Source organism: Acomys minous (assembly GCF_964271855.1).
Source record: "Acomys minous genome assembly, chromosome: 4".
NCBI classification, from domain to species: domain Eukaryota; kingdom Metazoa; phylum Chordata; class Mammalia; order Rodentia; family Muridae; genus Acomys; species Acomys minous.
Genome location: NC_140486.1, coordinates 107,400,237 through 107,419,059, shown reverse-complemented (window position 1 = coordinate 107,419,059; position 18,823 = coordinate 107,400,237). Strand labels below are relative to the sequence as shown.

At 42.6% G+C, this 18,823-nt stretch overlaps 1 protein-coding gene across 6 annotated transcripts in view; it reads right to left on the bottom strand.

The window, feature by feature from the left end:
* KANSL1L (KAT8 regulatory NSL complex subunit 1 like) overlaps nucleotides 1-6,841 on the bottom strand; it is an 85,816-nt gene extending 78,975 nt beyond the window's left edge. For 3 of the 6 annotated variants that reach the window (XM_084780648.1, XM_084780649.1, XM_084780647.1), the window contains exon 1: nucleotides 6,578-6,841. The gene's annotated coding sequence lies outside the window, so the exon portion shown is untranslated. The remainder of the gene's footprint in view (nucleotides 1-6,577) is intronic. The other 3 variants (XM_084780644.1, XM_084780650.1, XM_084780645.1) reach the window with 2 other exon arrangements.
* Nucleotides 6,842-18,823: the final 11,982 nt, after the last annotated feature.

Below are 18,823 nucleotides of genomic sequence, written 5' to 3'. Positions count from 1 at the left end.
GCAGCTACAGTCTTGATTCTCAGCTAAGTCAAGAGTTCTTGATAATCTAAAAAACCAATTATATTTCATTTTTACAACAGGTTTTTTTAGTTTACACTTCATCTTAAATTATTAAAAGATTCATTAGTATTTTGGCAGAGAGAAATTTTATGCTTTTATGAGTAGCATTAAAGTTTATCACAAGTATTATAAACAATCTGTCAAGTAAATAGTCTTTCAAGAACAATCCTGATTCAAATATACACTATTCTTAAAGACACAGAAAGGCACAAAAGACTTCCTATAGGATGAGAAAAACTGTAACTTAGCCACTTTTTTCCTTCTTTTAGTGTACACTAACTTCATTATTATAAAACCATATTAATCCATTAAGAACAATTAACTGAATTATACTGTTAAAACTGCCCCATATATTCTAAAATTTTAGTTTACAATTTAATCCAAAGGCCATTCACGGAGAATTAAGAGTTCAGTTACTCTGAAATTGTACTATTACAAATAGAAGGTTTTGCCTTGTCCACAGGACGTTTCATTCATTGCTTAAACTGCACTTTTAAGATTCATGGTGCATTTATGAGTCTAGCATTAACTAAATGTGATCTATTCCTTTGGAGATCTTAAAACACAGCAAAAACAGTTATGTTTCAAAACCTGCATTTACATAGTGGGATAAGTGCCAAGAAAATTATTACTGAGTTGGTTAAATCACTTTGCAATCAAATCTTTACAAGTTATTAACTTACATATTTCAAATGATTTTTGACATTTCCTGAAGATAACTACTTAAATACTATCTAGTCTTTCTACCTTCACACTTGAATTTGATAATCTAGGTAAGAACCACTGTTCCTCCTGAAAAAAAAAAAAAAGAATATTAAATCTGTCTTCCTATCCCTTGTATTGTTTCATGGTTATGTTTGTTTGTTTGTTTTGGGGTTTGTTTGGTTTTTTTTGTTTGTTTGTTTGGTTGGTTGGTTTGGTTTGGTTTTTCGAGACAGAGTTTCTCTGTGTAGCCTTGGCTGTCCTGGACTCATTTTGTAGACCAGGTTGGCCTCAAACTCAGTGATCTGCCTGCCTCTGCCTCCTGAGTGCTGGGATTAAAGGCATGTGCCACACTACCGCCCGGCTGCTTCAGATTTTTTATGCTCTATATTCTAGAATGCATACAAACATTCCATACTGTCTTTGAGAAATATTCTCTCCAGTTTTACTCCTGAACTTTAGATTTGGATAAACCCATTTTTGTTTTGTTTTGTTCTGGGTTTTGTTTTTGTTTGTTTGTTTGTTTTTATTTTGAGACAGGGTTTCTGTGTAGCCTTGGCTATCCTGGACTTAACGTTGTAGACTAGGCTGGCCTCGAATTCACAGAGATCCACCTAGTGCTGGGATTACAGATGTGGGCCACCACGCCCGGCTAAACCCTAAGTAAAAGTAAAAAGACACACATTCACCTATAAAAATAAAAATTTAAAACAACCAACAGTAGTTGAAAGAAGAACCCAGAAGCAGGGCTAAATCTTATTTCCACATATACGACTTAAATATTTCATGAAGTCAACCCATGCTAATAAGGAAAAGTAACTAAATCTGAGATAGTCTCTTTTTGTCTTTACATTTACTTTGGGGGCGTTGCTATGGTAGAGGTCAGAGGACAATCAGTAAAAATGGATGTTCTCTTGCTCCACTACAAGGGTTGCAAGGATCCAGCTCAGGTCATCAGACTTAATGGCAAGCACCCACACCAAACAAAATGAGCCATTTCCCTGGCCCAAGCTGGACTTTTAAACATTACTAAAAATATAAGAGAATTCAAATTTTCTGGCTTGTTCTTATAAAGGTAAAATACAATACAAAGCAAGAAGCCACTAAGGAGAATGTGCTTGTATTGGTTGAATGTTTAATCTCTCACAACTAGGAACTAAGAGCTGGAAAGCTGGCTCAGAGCTTACGAGCACATCCTGCTGTTACAGAGGACGACCTATGTTCAACCCCAGCCCCAGGTAGACTGGCTCACAGCGACCTGTACATCCATCTCCAGGAGACCCAACACTCTCTTCTGGCATCCACAGACACTGCACTCATATGCACAAACCCTCAAGCAGGCACTCAGATATACACACCGTTTTTATTTATTTTATTTATTCATTTATTTTTGGTTTTTCCAGACAGGGTTTCTGCTGTCCTGGACTCAATTTGTAGACCAGACTGGGCTAGAACTCACAGTGATCTGCCTGCCTCTGCCTCTTGAGTGCTGGGATTAAAGCCATGCGCCATCACACCAGGCTACACCCATTTTTTTGTAAAAAATATTTTAAAGTGTGTGTGTGTGTGTGTGTGTGTGTGAGAGAGAGAGAGAGAGAGAGAGAGAGAGAGAGAGAGAGAGAGAGAGAATGAATATGAAAGCCATAAATACAAAATATAGCATATTTCCAGATTTCCTTATGCACTTTTAAGGGAACTCTCAGCTACAGCAAACTCTGCAGTTAATTGGCATGAGCTGAGTATGGTGAGCTCAGCACTTTGTAGTCTGTGGTGTTTATAAGCAAGAGCTTCTTCCACTTTGAAAACTATGCCTAAAAAGGAATTCTCTTTGAAGACTAAAGGAATTTAATTAAAGATAAAGCCACTTGGGTGGCCACATAACAGATCAAACAGCTCATACTTGGAAAACTGTTACTATTCCACTCTAAGTGCCTGACTCATAAGAATACAAATGAAGCTTCTCCTGTGTGTACAAGTTTGGATGCAGACATTTACATTTAAAAGTGCATTATCACATGTTTGCTCAGTCTATTCGTTTTGGAAATGTAATGCCACACAGCTCAACTCAGACTGATGACATACTACCACCGACAGTTTTTTATTTTTTATTTTTTTTTTAACTACTAGAAACATAACTTAAGAATTATGGGCTTTATAGAGCTGAAAAAGAGCCTGAAACATTGCCGAGCTCATGAATGATTTAAAATATTAGCAAATTTTCAATGTTATAAATAGCTGAGTTTTTGTATAGATATAAAAATAAGTGTTTTTGAAAGTATATAAATAACATTTAGTATTAAAACTTTCCATTGTGGCCAAGCAAAATCCCAGCATGAAGGAGAAACAGAAAGATAAGCTGCAGGCTTGAACCCCTGTGTGGCTTCCAGCTGACTCAGACCTCACAGTGACAGCCTGTCCTTAAAAGACAAAATGAAACATTCAAGAGAAAATGGGGGGAAATTTAGAAAACTACATAGATTCTCTTTCTAAATATAACATACTAAAAATATTGAAGATTCTATTTATGAGTTATTTTGTATACTTTTCTATTACAGTACTGTAATGAAGTAAACAAGAACAGATATGTACCACATTAATCATGAACTAGTTGCTAATTTTTACCACTGTCATTCGCTCTACAAAGCAGCCTCATTCTCTGCTGTAACAATTTGATAAACCAGACCAACACCAACCTTAAATACAGTTCTAAGCTAAAGGAAGCAGCTTTCTGCCCCTTCAACTAACAACTAATACAGTAAAGACAAACTTAAAGGGAAATGCACAAGAAATATCTAAACCCATGAGCGACATCATGAAAACTCTAAGAATGCCTTCCTGAGCATAAACTTTATGACAGACTAAAGGGCAGCAAAAAATGCCATAGGCAGTAACAAGTGGGCTGCCAAGAACAATCAGAAAGAAAACAAAGACTTTACATACTAACCATCTTATCTGTCTAACACAGAGTCTGCAAGATAAGTTAGAATGATCAAAATGACAGGTAGCTCCTTGAAAGACTGAAAGGGGTGAAACTGTAAGTAATGATACAAGCAGAAAAAGTAGGTGAAGACTTGAATATGCCATGCTTAAGACACTGGGAAGTTACTGGAATATTTAACAGAACACTAGTAAGATCAATGAGACCTAGCCCTGAGGAACAAGCACTCAATCAGTTACTACATTGTCAGTTGTTTTGTTAGTTGGCTGGTTTTGTTTTGTTACTGGTGTTTTGTCTGCATGTGTGTCTGTGTGAGGGTGTCAGATTTTGGAGTTACAGACAGTTGTGAGCTGCCATGTGGGTGCTGGGAATTGAACCCGGGTCCTTTGGAAGAGCAGTCAGTGCTCTTAACCACTGAGCCATCTATCTCTACAGCCCCCAACTATGTATTCTTAAGACAAATAAGGAAAAGACAATTTCTTGACTTCTTATAAGTTAAAAAAAAAGTTAAAATATTAGCAGCCAATTGACAAGTCTTTATTGTGCATCCATTATTTAATACACTGAATATAAATATGAAACAGCTTTCTATCCAGTACCTAACAGTAAGTTAGGAAATGAAATACATACCACAGATATGTCCGTGGGGGTGGGGGATGGGAACAGAATGCAAATTAAAACAAGGTTTTCCACATAAAGCCAATACTGAGTGATGGACAAAGATATGACAAGAGACACATTCATACCTCTATGTGAGTAAATTAAAACCACATTCCCAAAGCTGAAGAGTCTCATAAAGAGCATTAAAAAAGTAAAAAAGACTCGGACTCAGTAACTCCTCTTCTACCAATCTAACGGGGAAGGGGGAGTATGTTATTTCAACGACTTGTGTAATAATACTTACACAAAACATTAGAAAAATCCCTAACATTGCCATTAGGAAAAACTTAAAATATACTCATATATATATATATGAAACATTAGGCAATAAAAATTATTATTCAAAGAATATTAATGTCACTTAGTAATATTTAATGTTCCTGCTTTAAAATTAACTGAAAATGTATGCTCCCTAGTTTTAGGGGGAAATTACACATAGATGATAGAAAATACAAAGAAATACAAAGTTTGCGAGGCAACATTATAATAATGTGGAAGAAAATTAGCAGCTGTTATTTGAAAAGACACCTGTGACCAAGATCTGTGTGTGATATTATTGGTCAAGATTACAAGTTTCACATTTAAGAAAATATTCTATAAAGGCTGTGACAGGGGGAGTAATAACAATCTCTGTAGATCAAAGCTACGAAGGACTTGACATTGATCTTTCAAACCGTGAAGAGAAGCTAACAGTAAAGCTACAGCAGAGTTAGAAGGTGGCCCGCCCTCCTAAAGTCAGCTCTAAAGGGGCCTGGACTAGATGGCAAGTTCCGAAGCCAGCCTAGTTACATGCCCAGAAACAAAACAAAAAGCGCAACAGATCTGGCGAAAACCAAATATATCTTATTTCACCGCTTATTGTTAAAATTCCGAAAATAAGCTGGCTTTGTTAAAAACGGACGTTTGGTTAAACCACCACATTACGTGGAGAGTTACGTTCACTAACACAAAGCACGTGATCTTCATTAAACTCTTTTAAGGCAGGGACCATTACGAAACCTTTTACTAGAGGAAACAGATGTATCGGCAAGGCTGTGACTTGCCCAAGGAAACAGCTAGTTAGTTCTCTGGAAACCGCAGAAAGCAACCACCGGCATGAAGCCTCTTAAGCAATCTGCGTTCCACACCTGCACTTCCCCCGCCCCCCTCCACTGTCGAGTTATTTTTAGAGCTACTTTTCCTACCGCCAAATCCTGCCTGTTTTGCTAGCTGTGCTCAGTAATAGTTTCGGGAAAGTTATATTGCTAACACACTTGCCCCATGCAATCAGGATTTTAAAACCTTCCTACAGACACGAAGGTAAACTAATTAGAGGTGGCGGCAGCCAATCTTTTTTGTCTCTCTAGCTTTCAACCTGGGGGAGTCAAAGTCAGAAAGGTGACTCCCACAACTCCCCCTAACCCGCGAAGGGAACAGCTAGGGCAGGGAAGCAGCTACCGTCCCTTCTCCGGGAAAACCTGACACGGCCACGCAGCGCCGCGCCTTGCAAGGCAAAGCCCAACAGCTCCTTCCCCGCGTTTCGAGACCACACAACCCCGTCCTGCGTTTATTTTTTTCCTACCAAACGCTACTTTTTTTTTTTTAAACAGCCCTCCCCTCGGCACAAGCAGCAACACAAACTCGAACGTGTTACCCTTCAATAAACCACTACAATCCCTTCCATCCTAAACTATTCTAAATGCCAAACCCATAACGGCCCCAAATAACCAAAAATACATGTCGATGCTAAGGCGGACAGCTCAGCGATACCCACGCCCCGCCGCAAGAGCCGCGAAGGCTCCCGGCCTGGGGGGGTAGGAGAGCCCGACCCAGACCCAACGGGGGGGGGGGAGGGGGAAACCCACGTGTTCTGCCTTCTGCGCACGCGCCAGCCAAAACAAAAGGGAGGCCTGCCAGGCCACGCCCCTCCCCCCACGTGACACAAGTCCAGGCCCGCCCCCTGCCCCGCCCTCCCCTCCCCTCCGAGTCTGCCAAGGCTGTTAGGTTTAGCCGTTTAAATTTGGCTGCGGTCCGACCCCTGCCCCAAAGCACGGTCCAGTGCCGGGGCCCGGACTCCAACGGCCAGGACGATTCGGGGTGCAAGGGGCCTGCCCGGCGGACGCCGAGCCCGCGAGTCCACCCGGCGGTCTGCTCCGCTCTTCCCGCCCCGCGCCGCCGCCGGCCCCCGCCGAGGAGACCCACCCCCCTCTGCCCGCCGCTGCGACGCCGGCCACTCGCCTGCTGGGGCGCCCTGGCTGCCCTCCGCCGCCGCACCTTCGGTCCGGCCGTGGTGGGGGCCGCCGAGGCGATCTCTAGCTGTCCGCCCGCCTCCCCCCCACCCGGGGCGCCGCCGACTCGTCTCCAGAGCGCGCCCCGCTCCCGCCCCGGCTGACGCCGCCGCCGCCGCCGCCGCCGCGGTTTAACAGTCCGCCCGCTGCCCGCAGCTCCGGGCGCTCGGGGGACGGAACCCTGCCGCGGAGGAGGGGCGGTGGCGGGGGGGGGAGGGCGGAGCCCGGCACCGGCCAATGGCAGCGGGGGAGGGGCGCGCCATGCAAATGAGACGGGCGGCGGGGAAACCCCGGCGGGGGCGGGGCCTGCGGAAGCGGCTGGGAGCGTTCTGAAAGCGGCCTGAGCGCGATGGCCGAACTCCGCGGGCTCCCGGTGCGTTCCGCCCCGGCTGCCGCCCCGCGCTCTCTCCGCCCCGGCGCCAGCCGTTCTGCCTGCCGGGCGACTTCCCGCTTCCCTCCACGCTGCGGTTGCTCTAGGTCTGTGCCGGGAAAAGAAGACGCTGGGGGGAACTCGGGGCTGCGCGTCCCTCGCTGCTCGTCTCCGCGCGGGGCCAGGACGAGGGGCGCATTAGCAGCCTCCCCTCTACTGCAGTGGCCCTTGACCCTCGGGGCGTTTGCTTGTCCTGGTCCCAGAGGCGCAGATCCCAGCTCATACTCCCAGCCCGACCTCCGACGTAACCTGCCTTGGATACATTTGAGTTAGTTTATGATTGAGGAGCGCTACTGTTAACTTTCCTCTGCGGTAGCGCAGACCAGCGGGATTTTATATGGAAACAGTTGACCAGAGATAAATAAATAAATAAATAAATAAATAAATAAATAAATAAATCGATCTCTTGAGAGTCTTGCACCTGGCCCAGCTCGCAGCTCGCCACCTTTAACCGCACCCGGGCAGTTCCCCAGGCTTGAACTTGATGCTTAAGAAAAAAACGATAACTAAATATAGCTCCTTAGATAATAGATTAGACGCTTTACTAAGCAGATTTTGACTGGAATGCTTTAGGAAGTGGAAGCCACTAGAATTTTACATCGAGTGTCATTTCTACCTTAATTGAAGAACATTACCGGGTACAGCTGTGACAGAAGTGTGAGGAACTGAAGTCACATGGAAGCAATACTTTGACATTACCTACCGGAACTGGGAAAGTAACCGCAGCTTCTTTCTAGTATATTAATACACAGCTGAAATAAGTTTTATGATAAACTGTCTTCAGTCGGGAGAACAACTATGAAAAGTACTCAGAACAATAATTGCTCAACATGGGTCAAGGGTGGCATTTCAGGAAATAAATTCGCCTTCATTTGATTAAAATCATGAACTAATGGTATGTTGGAGGAGAAATTAAACATCTGCTGGGTATCGGTCATGTTTAAAGGGCTATCATAGCTCCTCAGTAGAAAAACAATGAGTTAAGGATTTAAATAAAGAACGTGGTTGGGTATGGATTGGTGACACATGCCTTTAATCCCAGTCAGAGGTGGGCCAGCCTGGTCTACATGGTGAGTTCCGGGACAGCCATAGCTACATACTAAAAGACCCTGTCTAAAAACAAAAACAAAATTGCATGGCGGAAGTAGTAGCGGTTTGTTTGAGCAGTCAAAGGTGCCAGAGCAGTTCTATGAGCCTGGATTCAACTGAGCACTCATTTTAAGGGCTTCAAGCCAAAAAAAAAAAAAAAAAAAAAAAAAAAGCATCAATGGCTCGGGAAATAATACAGTTAAATGGAGGTTATGTGCACCGTACAACTGGAGTAGAAAGCACTGTCAACCACATTGTTAAATCATGAGTAACAGGGAAAGAGCACTTGCCCAGCATGGGTGAGGAGGCACCTCTTTCAATCTCTTACATACTAACAAGTGACAAGGAATTCCACTGCAAAGCTGAGGTAATCTAGAGCCATAAAATTGCTTGAGGTGCAGTTTGTACCTGTGAACTGTTTATTACCAAAGCAAAATCCTTGTAAGGTAACCAAATGTGCACTGAGAACATATTTTGTGATGATATTTATACTTATAAAGGAGACAGAGCAGTAAACGGTCCCTATCTTTGCAAACTTTAGTAAGCTTTGCAAAATATGTCAAATCCATAACACGTTTTAAAATATATTATCTAATTTGTTCATCAAACATGGTAGGAAGTAAGCTGTTTTCCAATACTCGGGGTAATGCTTGTATCTTGTAGCAAGTCTCAGTCCACCAGACCATGTAAACCTTAGGTAGATATTCCAATCTACGAAATCGTCATGTATATAACGCTTTCCTCTTCCTTTTATATTCAGTTTTATGACACTTCAAAATAAGAATGACAGAATATTTAATAGCATGGGTTTTTAAAAAGCTGTATGTTTGTATGCTTTAAAAAGCCCAAGGAAGAACTCAGTCATTTCTGTAGCCTGCAGTAGTTTATATGTATGACACGGCACTGCACAGTGGTTATTTTAACTGCCTTAACTACCCCTGAAGCACACTGTTCCCGGACACTGAATAGTATTCTAAAACATGCTTCTGCTGTAAGTAGTATAAGCATGCCTGTTTTCCAGAACGCCATAGAATACCTTAAGTTCTAAAAATTGATATAGTGAGTCATCTGTCAAATGGTTTCCTATTTTATTTATTTAGCAAAATCCTGAGAGAATTCATGGACCCTTAAAAATCAAGGATTTATTATTTTAAAGGTACCTTTAAAACAATTCTGGTTTCCAAATATATATAGATATAGATATATAGATATAAACTGGTTTAAGAGAGAAGAGGGGAAAGGGAGAGAGCTAAAGCTCTGACAAGAGCAAGGAGAAGAGAAGGGCACAGTTCTTGCTGACATCATTACGACCTGACTGGAAGCCCGTGAAAGCTCCCAGGTAAGCAGTATTCCCGTGATTTCCTGAGATAAACCCCGCACTGGCATTTACTAAGTCACTTCTTCCATTCAGGAAACACTGCTACGGCAGCACTTAAGATCCAGCTGACGCTGTGATAAATGCCGGAGATAGAGATCAACGCCCGGCTCCTAGCAACTCTCAGCCAAGAATGGATTACAAACACAACCTTTTGTGTGTCCCCTCTCCCCGCTCCATGTTTCTTCCCAGCACTTTGCCGTCCAGCATAACACAGATTTTTATTTTTCTCTCCCTGGTCTAGAATATAAATAAGCTCCAGGAGCCCAGGCCATTTTGCTCAAGGCTGAATCCAAGCACAGCCCCCAGAGCTTAGGACGTGGTTCTCAACACACGATGAGTGGAAGCACATTCAGGCCTCACATCCAGCACTTCTCATTTCCCCACTTTGAAAAAGAGAATTAAAGCCGGGCGTGGCAGCGCACGTCTTTAATCCCAGCACTGGGGAGGAAGAGGCAGGCGGATCCCTGTGAGTTCAAGGCCAGCCTGGTCTACAAAGTGAGTCCAGGACAGTCAAGGCTACACAGAGAAACCCTGTCTCGAAAAACCAAAAAAAAAAAAAAAAAAGAAAAGAAAAGAAAAGAAAAAGAAAAAGAGAATTAAGCTCAGTGGCATGCAGGTACGGAGATACTTAGAGTAGTAAGTGGCCAGTCTTGCACTTAAACACAGTCTTGACTAGAGCCAAAACCAGCCTTCTTGCCCAACTCTCGTAGAATGGAAAGTATATGTGAGTTTACTGTTCCTATCTATGTGCCAGAAACAACTGTCTTCCACTGACCTAGTGTACAGCGTTATATTCACACTTATATTCGGAAGGTGTATGATGTGAGGCAGAGGATGGGTAATAATAACTTTTCGTTTGTTGGTTCATTTTGAGACAAGGTATCTCTGTGTATAGTCCTGCTGTCCTGAAACTCACTTTGTAGACCAGGCTGGCCTCGAACTCACAGCGATCCCCTCACCTCTGCCTCCGAGTGCTGTATTTGTACACAAAGAGGGCTGTACAACAAAACTACAGGAGCCAGAGCTGAGTACAAGAAAGGACATGTCATACTGGCCCACAGAGGCAGGAAAATAAATAATAGTTTCCTTTGTTTATTAATTTATACATCCCCTTTATAATAAACCAAAACTGGAAATAACCTTAAGATACACCATCTATAAAAGGATAAGCAACTTGTGGGCTGTCCATATATTCTACTATGGAATGTTACCATGAAATAGCCACAATGCTTTCTTGAATTTTTTCATACAATGTATTTTATCATATTCTTTCACCACTCCCCCAACTCCTCTCAGAACCTCAGAGTCTTTTTGTTTTTAAGGGAGCATACAAAATAATGGGTTCCATTATGACACTTTCATCCATGGATGAATCTTAAAACAGAATGGTGAATGAGAGAAACCAGACACAAAAGAGAATAAATACTGCGCGATCCCATTTATGTAAGGCTCAAGGAAGACACGTCTGACCTGCAGTGACAGAAAGCAGATCGACAGTTGCTGAGCAGTGCCGGGGAGAACCAGCTGGGGTCAGTAAGAGGGATGTGGAAAACAATTTATGTTGCTCATGTCAGAAGCCAAATGAGTGCAAAATTCACCAAAGCATGGGAATATGGTAGTACCCATAGACGGTACTTCAGTGAGCAGGGCCTCCTTCATGGAAATGGAGGCAAAGCTCAAGGAGTTTCTAGTCCATGGAAGTTGAAAGCTTCTCTGCATTAGGAAAGGATGGGTTATGCACATCAGAAAGCCCAGGATAATGGATGCAGCTAAGTGGCAGAGCACAAGCCAAGCACGTACCAGTCCTTAGAATCAAAAACAGTGCTTTAAAAAAACCTCAAGCCAAGCCGGGCGTGGTGGCGCACGCCTTTAATCCCAGCACTCGGGAGGCAGAGACAGGCGGATCGCTGTGAGTTCGAGGCCAGCCTGGTCTACAAAGCGAGTCCAGGACAGCCAAGGCTACACAGAGAAACCCTGTCTCAAAAAACCAAAAAAAAAAAAAAAAAAAAAAAAAAAAAAAAAAAAAACCTCAAGCCTTCTCTTGGGGGTGCAGGTCGCAGCACTAGGAATTAAGCTTAGGACACCATGCATGCTGCATAAGCACTACTTGAGCTCCCTCTCACCCTCTTTTTTTCTTCTTCTTCTTCTTCTTCTTCTTTCAATATTGTTTTATTATTCTATTTTATTTGAGATGAGCTCTAAGTTTCCAAGAATGGCCCTCAACTTGCCATCCTCCTGCCTCAGCCTCTTGAGTAACTGAAATTGCAGGCCTACACTCTAGGCCTACTGTCTTAACGCATAAGCAATTGGTCCATTTTAGGAGCCAATGAAATGTACTAAGAACTCCAGAGCTAATGTAGTAGCCCCTTGACACATCAGGCTAGCTTCTCGGGGTGCTCCTAGTCCCAGATGCCGGCTTTCACTGTCACAGTCCACTCCCTGGGTATGAGAAAGAACAGGAGGCCTAGAGTCTCTCCTTAAGTTCTCTAACAAAATTCTACACATCTATCACGTCAATATATACAGTAGCAGGGGAGACTAGAACCTGCAGGCAAAGCAGTTCAGATACAATCTTCTCCCCCCACCCCCAGCCACAATGTAGGCCCTGTTACTTAGGAGAGGATCCTTGTTGGCTGGACAGTGGTCTCCAACTGGTAAAATGGGTTCTTGATGACTAAGTCAAGGTGCTGAAGCAGCTCTGAGTCTGGCCTGCTCTTCCTCTACCTCTCCAGTTCTGTCAGGCCTCCCTTCATTATTTAAGCTAAATTTCATTTGAGCTTTGTTTCTGGGAAGAGAGCCCATCCCATCTAAATACTCTCCTGTGAGATGGAATACAACTTCCTTGGCAATGCAGGAAGGTAAATCTGCAGTGCGTTTAGCTTAAGGGAAAATAGTTACAAAGGAATATGTTTTTTGATAGTGAGAGTTTTCAGGGGAATTTCATGAAGTAAAAAATGGAAAAAAAAAAAAAAAAGAAAGAAAGAAAGCTGATAGCATCTTCAAGCTAGAAATGTGCACTGAATAAATGAGGTGGATTCAGGGGAAAGGGGTGCAGCCCCGTGCAGGAACTGAAGGACAGGAGAGGGGGTGCAGTCATGCCATTAGAAAGGGATTTCACTTTTTTTAAAAAGTGATTTCATAATGAGTCATGACAATATTCCTCAGAATTACCTGACATCTGTTATTTATTTTTAAACAATCCGCGAGAGTGGAGAATATAACCTTGCTACAGCTGATAATTGTAAAAATGGATGACGCACATGGTTCATTAAACGCTGCTCTGCACTTTTTAATGTGTCTGACATGTTCCATAATAAATAGGAAAACAAGACCAATTTTTCTAAGGGCTTCCCCACCCCTTTTTCTTTTAATCCCTTTGAGACAGGGCCTTACGTGTCTTCCAGGATGGCCCTGAACTAACTCTGCAGCTGAGACTTTTAACTCTCCTACCCACACTGTCTAGTGGGCTTGGCCTTAAAGCTGCTCTTATTGGCTCCATAAGCAACTTATACATTAACAAAAACAATGACAAGAACAATGACTACGGTTAACTTAAGTCCATTAACATTTCCAACCTTCAGCCAGGCATGGTGGTGTAGACCTTTAAGCCGAGGACCTGAGAGGCAGAGGCACACGGACGTGGCTGAGTTTGACTGTTCTACATAGCCAGTTTTAGGCCAGCCAAGTCGATACAGTTAAAAAAATCTATCTTTAAGAAAAATTCCAAAACTCCTGTGTTCTCACTAATTCTGAAATAAATCGCTACCATTAGGAGTTGCTACAACACACTTTGTCCCCCAAAAGGAATAAAAGAATTAAGATGATATTGTGCCTCTTACTTATAAATCGTAACTTACGATGTCGTATCCATGTATATACAACTTCTACATAACCCTTCAAAATATGACCTGGTATTTTATTGTAAGAAATACATTCAACTGTCAGGTATGATGGTAATCTTAGCACCTAGGAGGCTGAGGGAGGAGTCTGGCTTTGATGCCTAGATGGGCAACACAGCTGTCTGTTGTGATCTCATAACAAGGGCATAAAAGGAGGGATTGAAAACACCTGGGCTAGTTGTGGCACATGTCTGTAACCTTAGACCTCTACTGGTGGAAACAGGAGGACCACAAGTTCAAAGTTGATGTGGGACATACAGCAAGACTGGTTTCAAATAAACAAACAAAGACCCTAAGGATCTGGAAGAGTCATTTTTCTTTCGGGATATGGCTGGTGCTAGGTTGTACATGCTGTTGGATGAACCTACAACCAGGTAACACAGACAGTAGTAACTGGACTAAGTGGGTTATTTAAAAAAGGTCAGCCAGGCAGTGGTGGCATATGCCTTTAATCCCAGCACTCGGGAGGCAGAGGCAGGCGGATCGCTGTGAGTTCGAGGCCAGCCTGGTCTACAAAGTGAGTCCAGGACAGCCAAGGCTACACAGAGAAACCCTGTCTCAAAAAACAAACAAACAAACAAACAAAAAAGAAGGTATATGGTGGAAGAGAGGCATTTGGATTAGACACAAAGATACATTGTATGGATGTATGAACAAGTCAGGAGTAAATAGTGAATATTCAGAGAATGAGTGTGCGAGACCCAGCCAACAGTCTTCAGCTCATAGCACCTACAGGATTGGTGTCAACAGGGTCTCACCCTAGTCCAGGCTGAACTGAAACTTGCTCTGTAAACCAGGCCGGCCTCAAACTTGTGATCCTTCTGGCTCAGGCTCTGCCTGGCTCCAGTGCTCAGACTACAGGCACACACCACCACACCCAACTTCACTTGGAAGACCAGGCCTCTCGAGGAGAGTGACTGAGCAAGGGTGGTAACCACAGTGCCTGGATATTTCTGTCCGGTCCTGGAACACCCTAATAAGCAGCCAACGCCAGAGCTTCCCTCTGAAGCAAGGCAAGATTGGTTCAGTTCACTTCGTGTTTAACGGCTCTGTTCACCCTGCTCACTGCGAATTCTTTTCATGTGTCACTTCCATTCGTGAGTCACTTCTCAGTAAATTCTTGCAGGTCTATGGGAGACCCAACAGACTCACAGACCAACCAAAAATGTTATGAAAATTCTTGTCTAGGAGATACGGTAGATGAATACAAAGGTAGTGAAAAAACTTACAAAAGCAATCTCAATCACCAATAAGATAACAAATCACAGATTGGTGTTAAGGCACTTGGTAAAAGGGTACTTTATAAAGGCTCATAGCATAACAATCTGAATTCCCTGATCAACTTCAGGATCACTATAGGTGAGAAACTACATGTGTGTCTCCTGAGCTGACATAGAAAGTCTGTGACACTGCTTATTAAGGGGAATAAGTACCAGGGGAAAAGAATTGGGCCAAATCTAACTAATCCTCTACATCTCTCAGTTTATAGGAACTAGGGAATATGGAAGAATAAATAGAAACCATCATGAAAGATCAATGAGGCAAATCAATACTAGTGGATAGTCTGCAAAATAAATGACTTTTTGTTTGATTGTTTCCTAACAAATCAACTTTATGAAGGAATAGGAAAAATGAGACCTAGCACATTTTGTTATCAGTATTGCTTGATAAAACCAAAACAGGTAAATAAACATATGGAAAAAAGGGTGCAGTACAAAAAAGAAAGTTATAAAACAAAACACAGAAAACCATACACCTCCCTTTCCCTTGTGAACAGGCACAACAATTCACAAGTTATCAAAGAATATGTGAAAAGAATAAAACATTATAATGAAGTAGAGTCAAACTCAAGACTATAACGATGGCTCAATATTTATAATTCAGGGTATTCTAGAACTATAGTTTGAATATGTTCCACCCCCAAATCCATGCTAGCATTCCATTGCCAATCCAACACTATGAAGAGATGAAGCCAGTACAAGTGACAAAGCTGTAAGGGTTCTGCCCTCAGGAAGGGTTGGTGTGCTTATAAAGGGCTTGAGAGAACCAGTTAGTTTATCCTTTTACTTGTGCCATATGAGAATGCTAATCCTGAGCTGAGGACACAGTGTTCAAGGTACCATCTTGAAAGCAAAGACCAGACATAGATATGTCAATCTTGGATTTCCCAGCCAACTGTGACAACTATGAGAATTTAATTTCTGTTGACTACTCACTACATTACCGCTCACTGTTGTAGGGAAGTCCTATCATTAAAAAATAAAAAATAAAGGTCAGCAGTGGTGGCGCATGCCTTTAATCCCAGTAGAGGCAGGCTGTGAGTTCAAGGCCAGCCTCATCTACAAAGGAAGTCCAGGACAGCCAAGGCTACACAGAGAAACCCTGTCTCAAAAAAAGGGGGGGGGATGATAGAATAATTAAGAAATAAAATATTTTATATATATATATATATATATATATATATATATATATATATATATATATATAAAACAAAACAGTAACTTCTGATTTCTGGATAGCATTATTGTTTATATAGGCAAAGACATCTACAAAGTAACTCCTAGGATTAAGTTCAACTCACTATAAGATACAAGAAAAACAATTATCTTCTTGATAAATAAATGTAAACTAGAACTTAACAACAATGCAATTTGCAGTTGCTCCAAAAAGGAGTTTATGTACAAGCATAACAAAATATGTGCATGATACTTTAGTGATGAAGTCCAAATGCAGCCAATTAAAGAAAGTCTAAAAGAACAGGCTCCTTATCCAGGCTCTGGAAGATCCCAACAATTGGCACCTCCCTTTCCACTGACCTGGAGGTCTAACTTACCCCAAACAAAAGCTTCAAAGGATAATATTTATAGCTATAGACAATCTCATTAAAAAACGAATATGGAGGGCCCTGCCCTGAGGACACAGGACCAGGTGAGCCAGCCCTGCTCTGAGGACACAGGAGCAGGAGAGCTGGCCCTGCCCCGAGGACACAGGAGCGGGAAAGCGGGCCTTGCCCTGAGGACAAGGGAGCAGGCCCTGATCCAGTGCTCTGAGTGGACCTCACCCCAACATCTACCCTGTGTATGACCTGCTGGAACACATGAAGGGGCCGGACCTGCAGATTCAAAGATTAATAATCTCCTTGACACACGGCAACAACGGGATATCCGACAGCAGTCCCAGTGAGGAACTGGTAACAATAGTGTAGACCTCAAACCAGACCCATGACTGATAGCAATGAACATTTGGAAGTAAACATATGTGGACAAAAGGCTATACTGCGTGATATACTACAACTTCTGTGACAAGGTTTTTTGCTTGTCTGTTTTATTTTACTGGGGGGAGGAGAGGGATTTGGGTGCATGACATGTAAATCATAGACATTTAATAAAAGTAAAAAACAAAAAACAAAAAACGAATATGGAGTCTAAAAAGAATCAAGAGTGGAAACAAACAAAGCTAGGGGAATTCCACTGTCTAATTTAAAACTTTGTAAGAAATACTGAACTCAGGATATCAGCAGAGGAACTACCATCATAGATCTTTGCAACAGAACAGGGCCCAGAAACAGACGCAGATAAACATGGCCCAGTTGGTGTTTAACCAAGGTGCAAGATGCAGCTCACAAAGGACATGCTTTCAACAGTGAGCAGTGGGACACTTAGTCATAGGCTGGGGGAAAAAATTTATAAAGATGAAGCTCATATCTTACATAAAATATCAAATGACAAAATTTATTTTGTATTTAGATCTATGGAATGGCCCAGGTCTTCAGTAAAGAGTGCTTAGACATGATAGCAAGTATACACTGTATTAAAGAAAAAAAAAATGACCAGAATTCAAATATTAAGAACTTTTTAGTGTGAAACAAACAGTGAAAAAAAAAAAAAGGCTAGCTGCAAATCACACGTGTGATGGGGAGCATCTACAGGGAACAGCTTGAGTCAGTGCTCAGAAAGCTTGTGTGGTTCCACACAAGCCACCTGAGCCAGGCTTGAGCAGTAGCTGGGTCAGCAGAATGTCCTGTGAGTCCCCTGGCACAGAACAAGGGAGGCTTGTGAGGTCCTGCTGGGCCAGTCCTCCTGAGCTTGCCTCTGGACCGACTAGACGAGCCTGAGACTGTCTCTCATTGCCTCACTAGCGCCTCCTAACCCTCCAGGCAAAGCAAGAACGGGCTCCTTAGCAACCAGGTCATCCCATCCTATTTGTTTCACTGCACTCCGCATCAAGGACACTTGAAAGTTGGTGCCTTTAACAACTCTACTTTCTCGGCTAGCAACAATCTGAATCTAAACTTTTCTCAGCTAGCAACAATCTGAATCTAAAATAACCACAAATGGACAAAAGACTTGAGACAACGCATCAAAGGAAACAGGTGGGAGATAAGCATAAGAAAAGCTGTCTTGACATCAGTAGGGTCAGAGAAATGCTAAAGTAAAACCCTGAGACATGAAGATGCTGGGGGAGATGGCTCAGGGGTTGACGGCACTTGCTGCTCTTGCAGAGAAACCAGGTTCTTCCTGAGGCCAGGTTCAGCAGGTCAGGAAAACTGAGGAGGGGCACATGTAGAGTCAGCAGCTAATCGCTCAGCAGACCTTTTTTTTTTTTTGAGACGGGTTCTCTGTGTAGCCTTGACTGTCCTGGACTCACTTTGTAGACCAGGCTGGCCTTGAACTCACAGAGATCCGCCTGCCTCTGCCTCCCAAGTGCTGGGATTAAAGGCGTGCGCCACCACGACTAGAACCACTCAACAGACTTTTTATCTGAGGGAGGAAAACTTAATTCTCTGGGGATGGCAAAAAAAAGAAACTAGGGTGTGTGTGTGTGTGTGTGTGTGAGAGAGAGAGAGAGAGAGAGAGAGGGAGAAGAAGAAGAAGAAGAAGGAGGAGGAGGAGGAAGAAGGAGAAGAAGAAGAAGAAGAAGAAGAAGAAGAAGAAGAAGAAGAAGAAGAAGAAGAAGAAGAAGAAGAGATATTTTTCCCCTTCTTTGCCAGCCCCAGAGATTTAAGTTTTGCTCCCTCAGAGAAGAGCCTGTGTGATCAATCACCCACTCCACCCTCAGTCTACTTGGCCTGCTGAAGCTGGCCTTCTTTGTACCCAAATGACAGCTCACAGCCACCTGTAACTCCGGTTCTAGGAAACCAAATGTCCTCTTCTGGCCTCCATACCTGCCAAGCACACACAGGATACACAGACACGTATGCAGACAAGGCATCCATGTACATAACACAAAAGTTAATAAAAACAATATAAATGCATACGTAAAAAATTTAAAAATGTTTTTAAAAAGTTAATTAAAAATGTCAGTGGGGCATCAGCATTTGCTTTTTATAAAAGCTACTATAAAAAAGGTTAATGTAAAAAAAAAAAAGGTTAACATTAGAGCAACTGGAACTTTCACGTG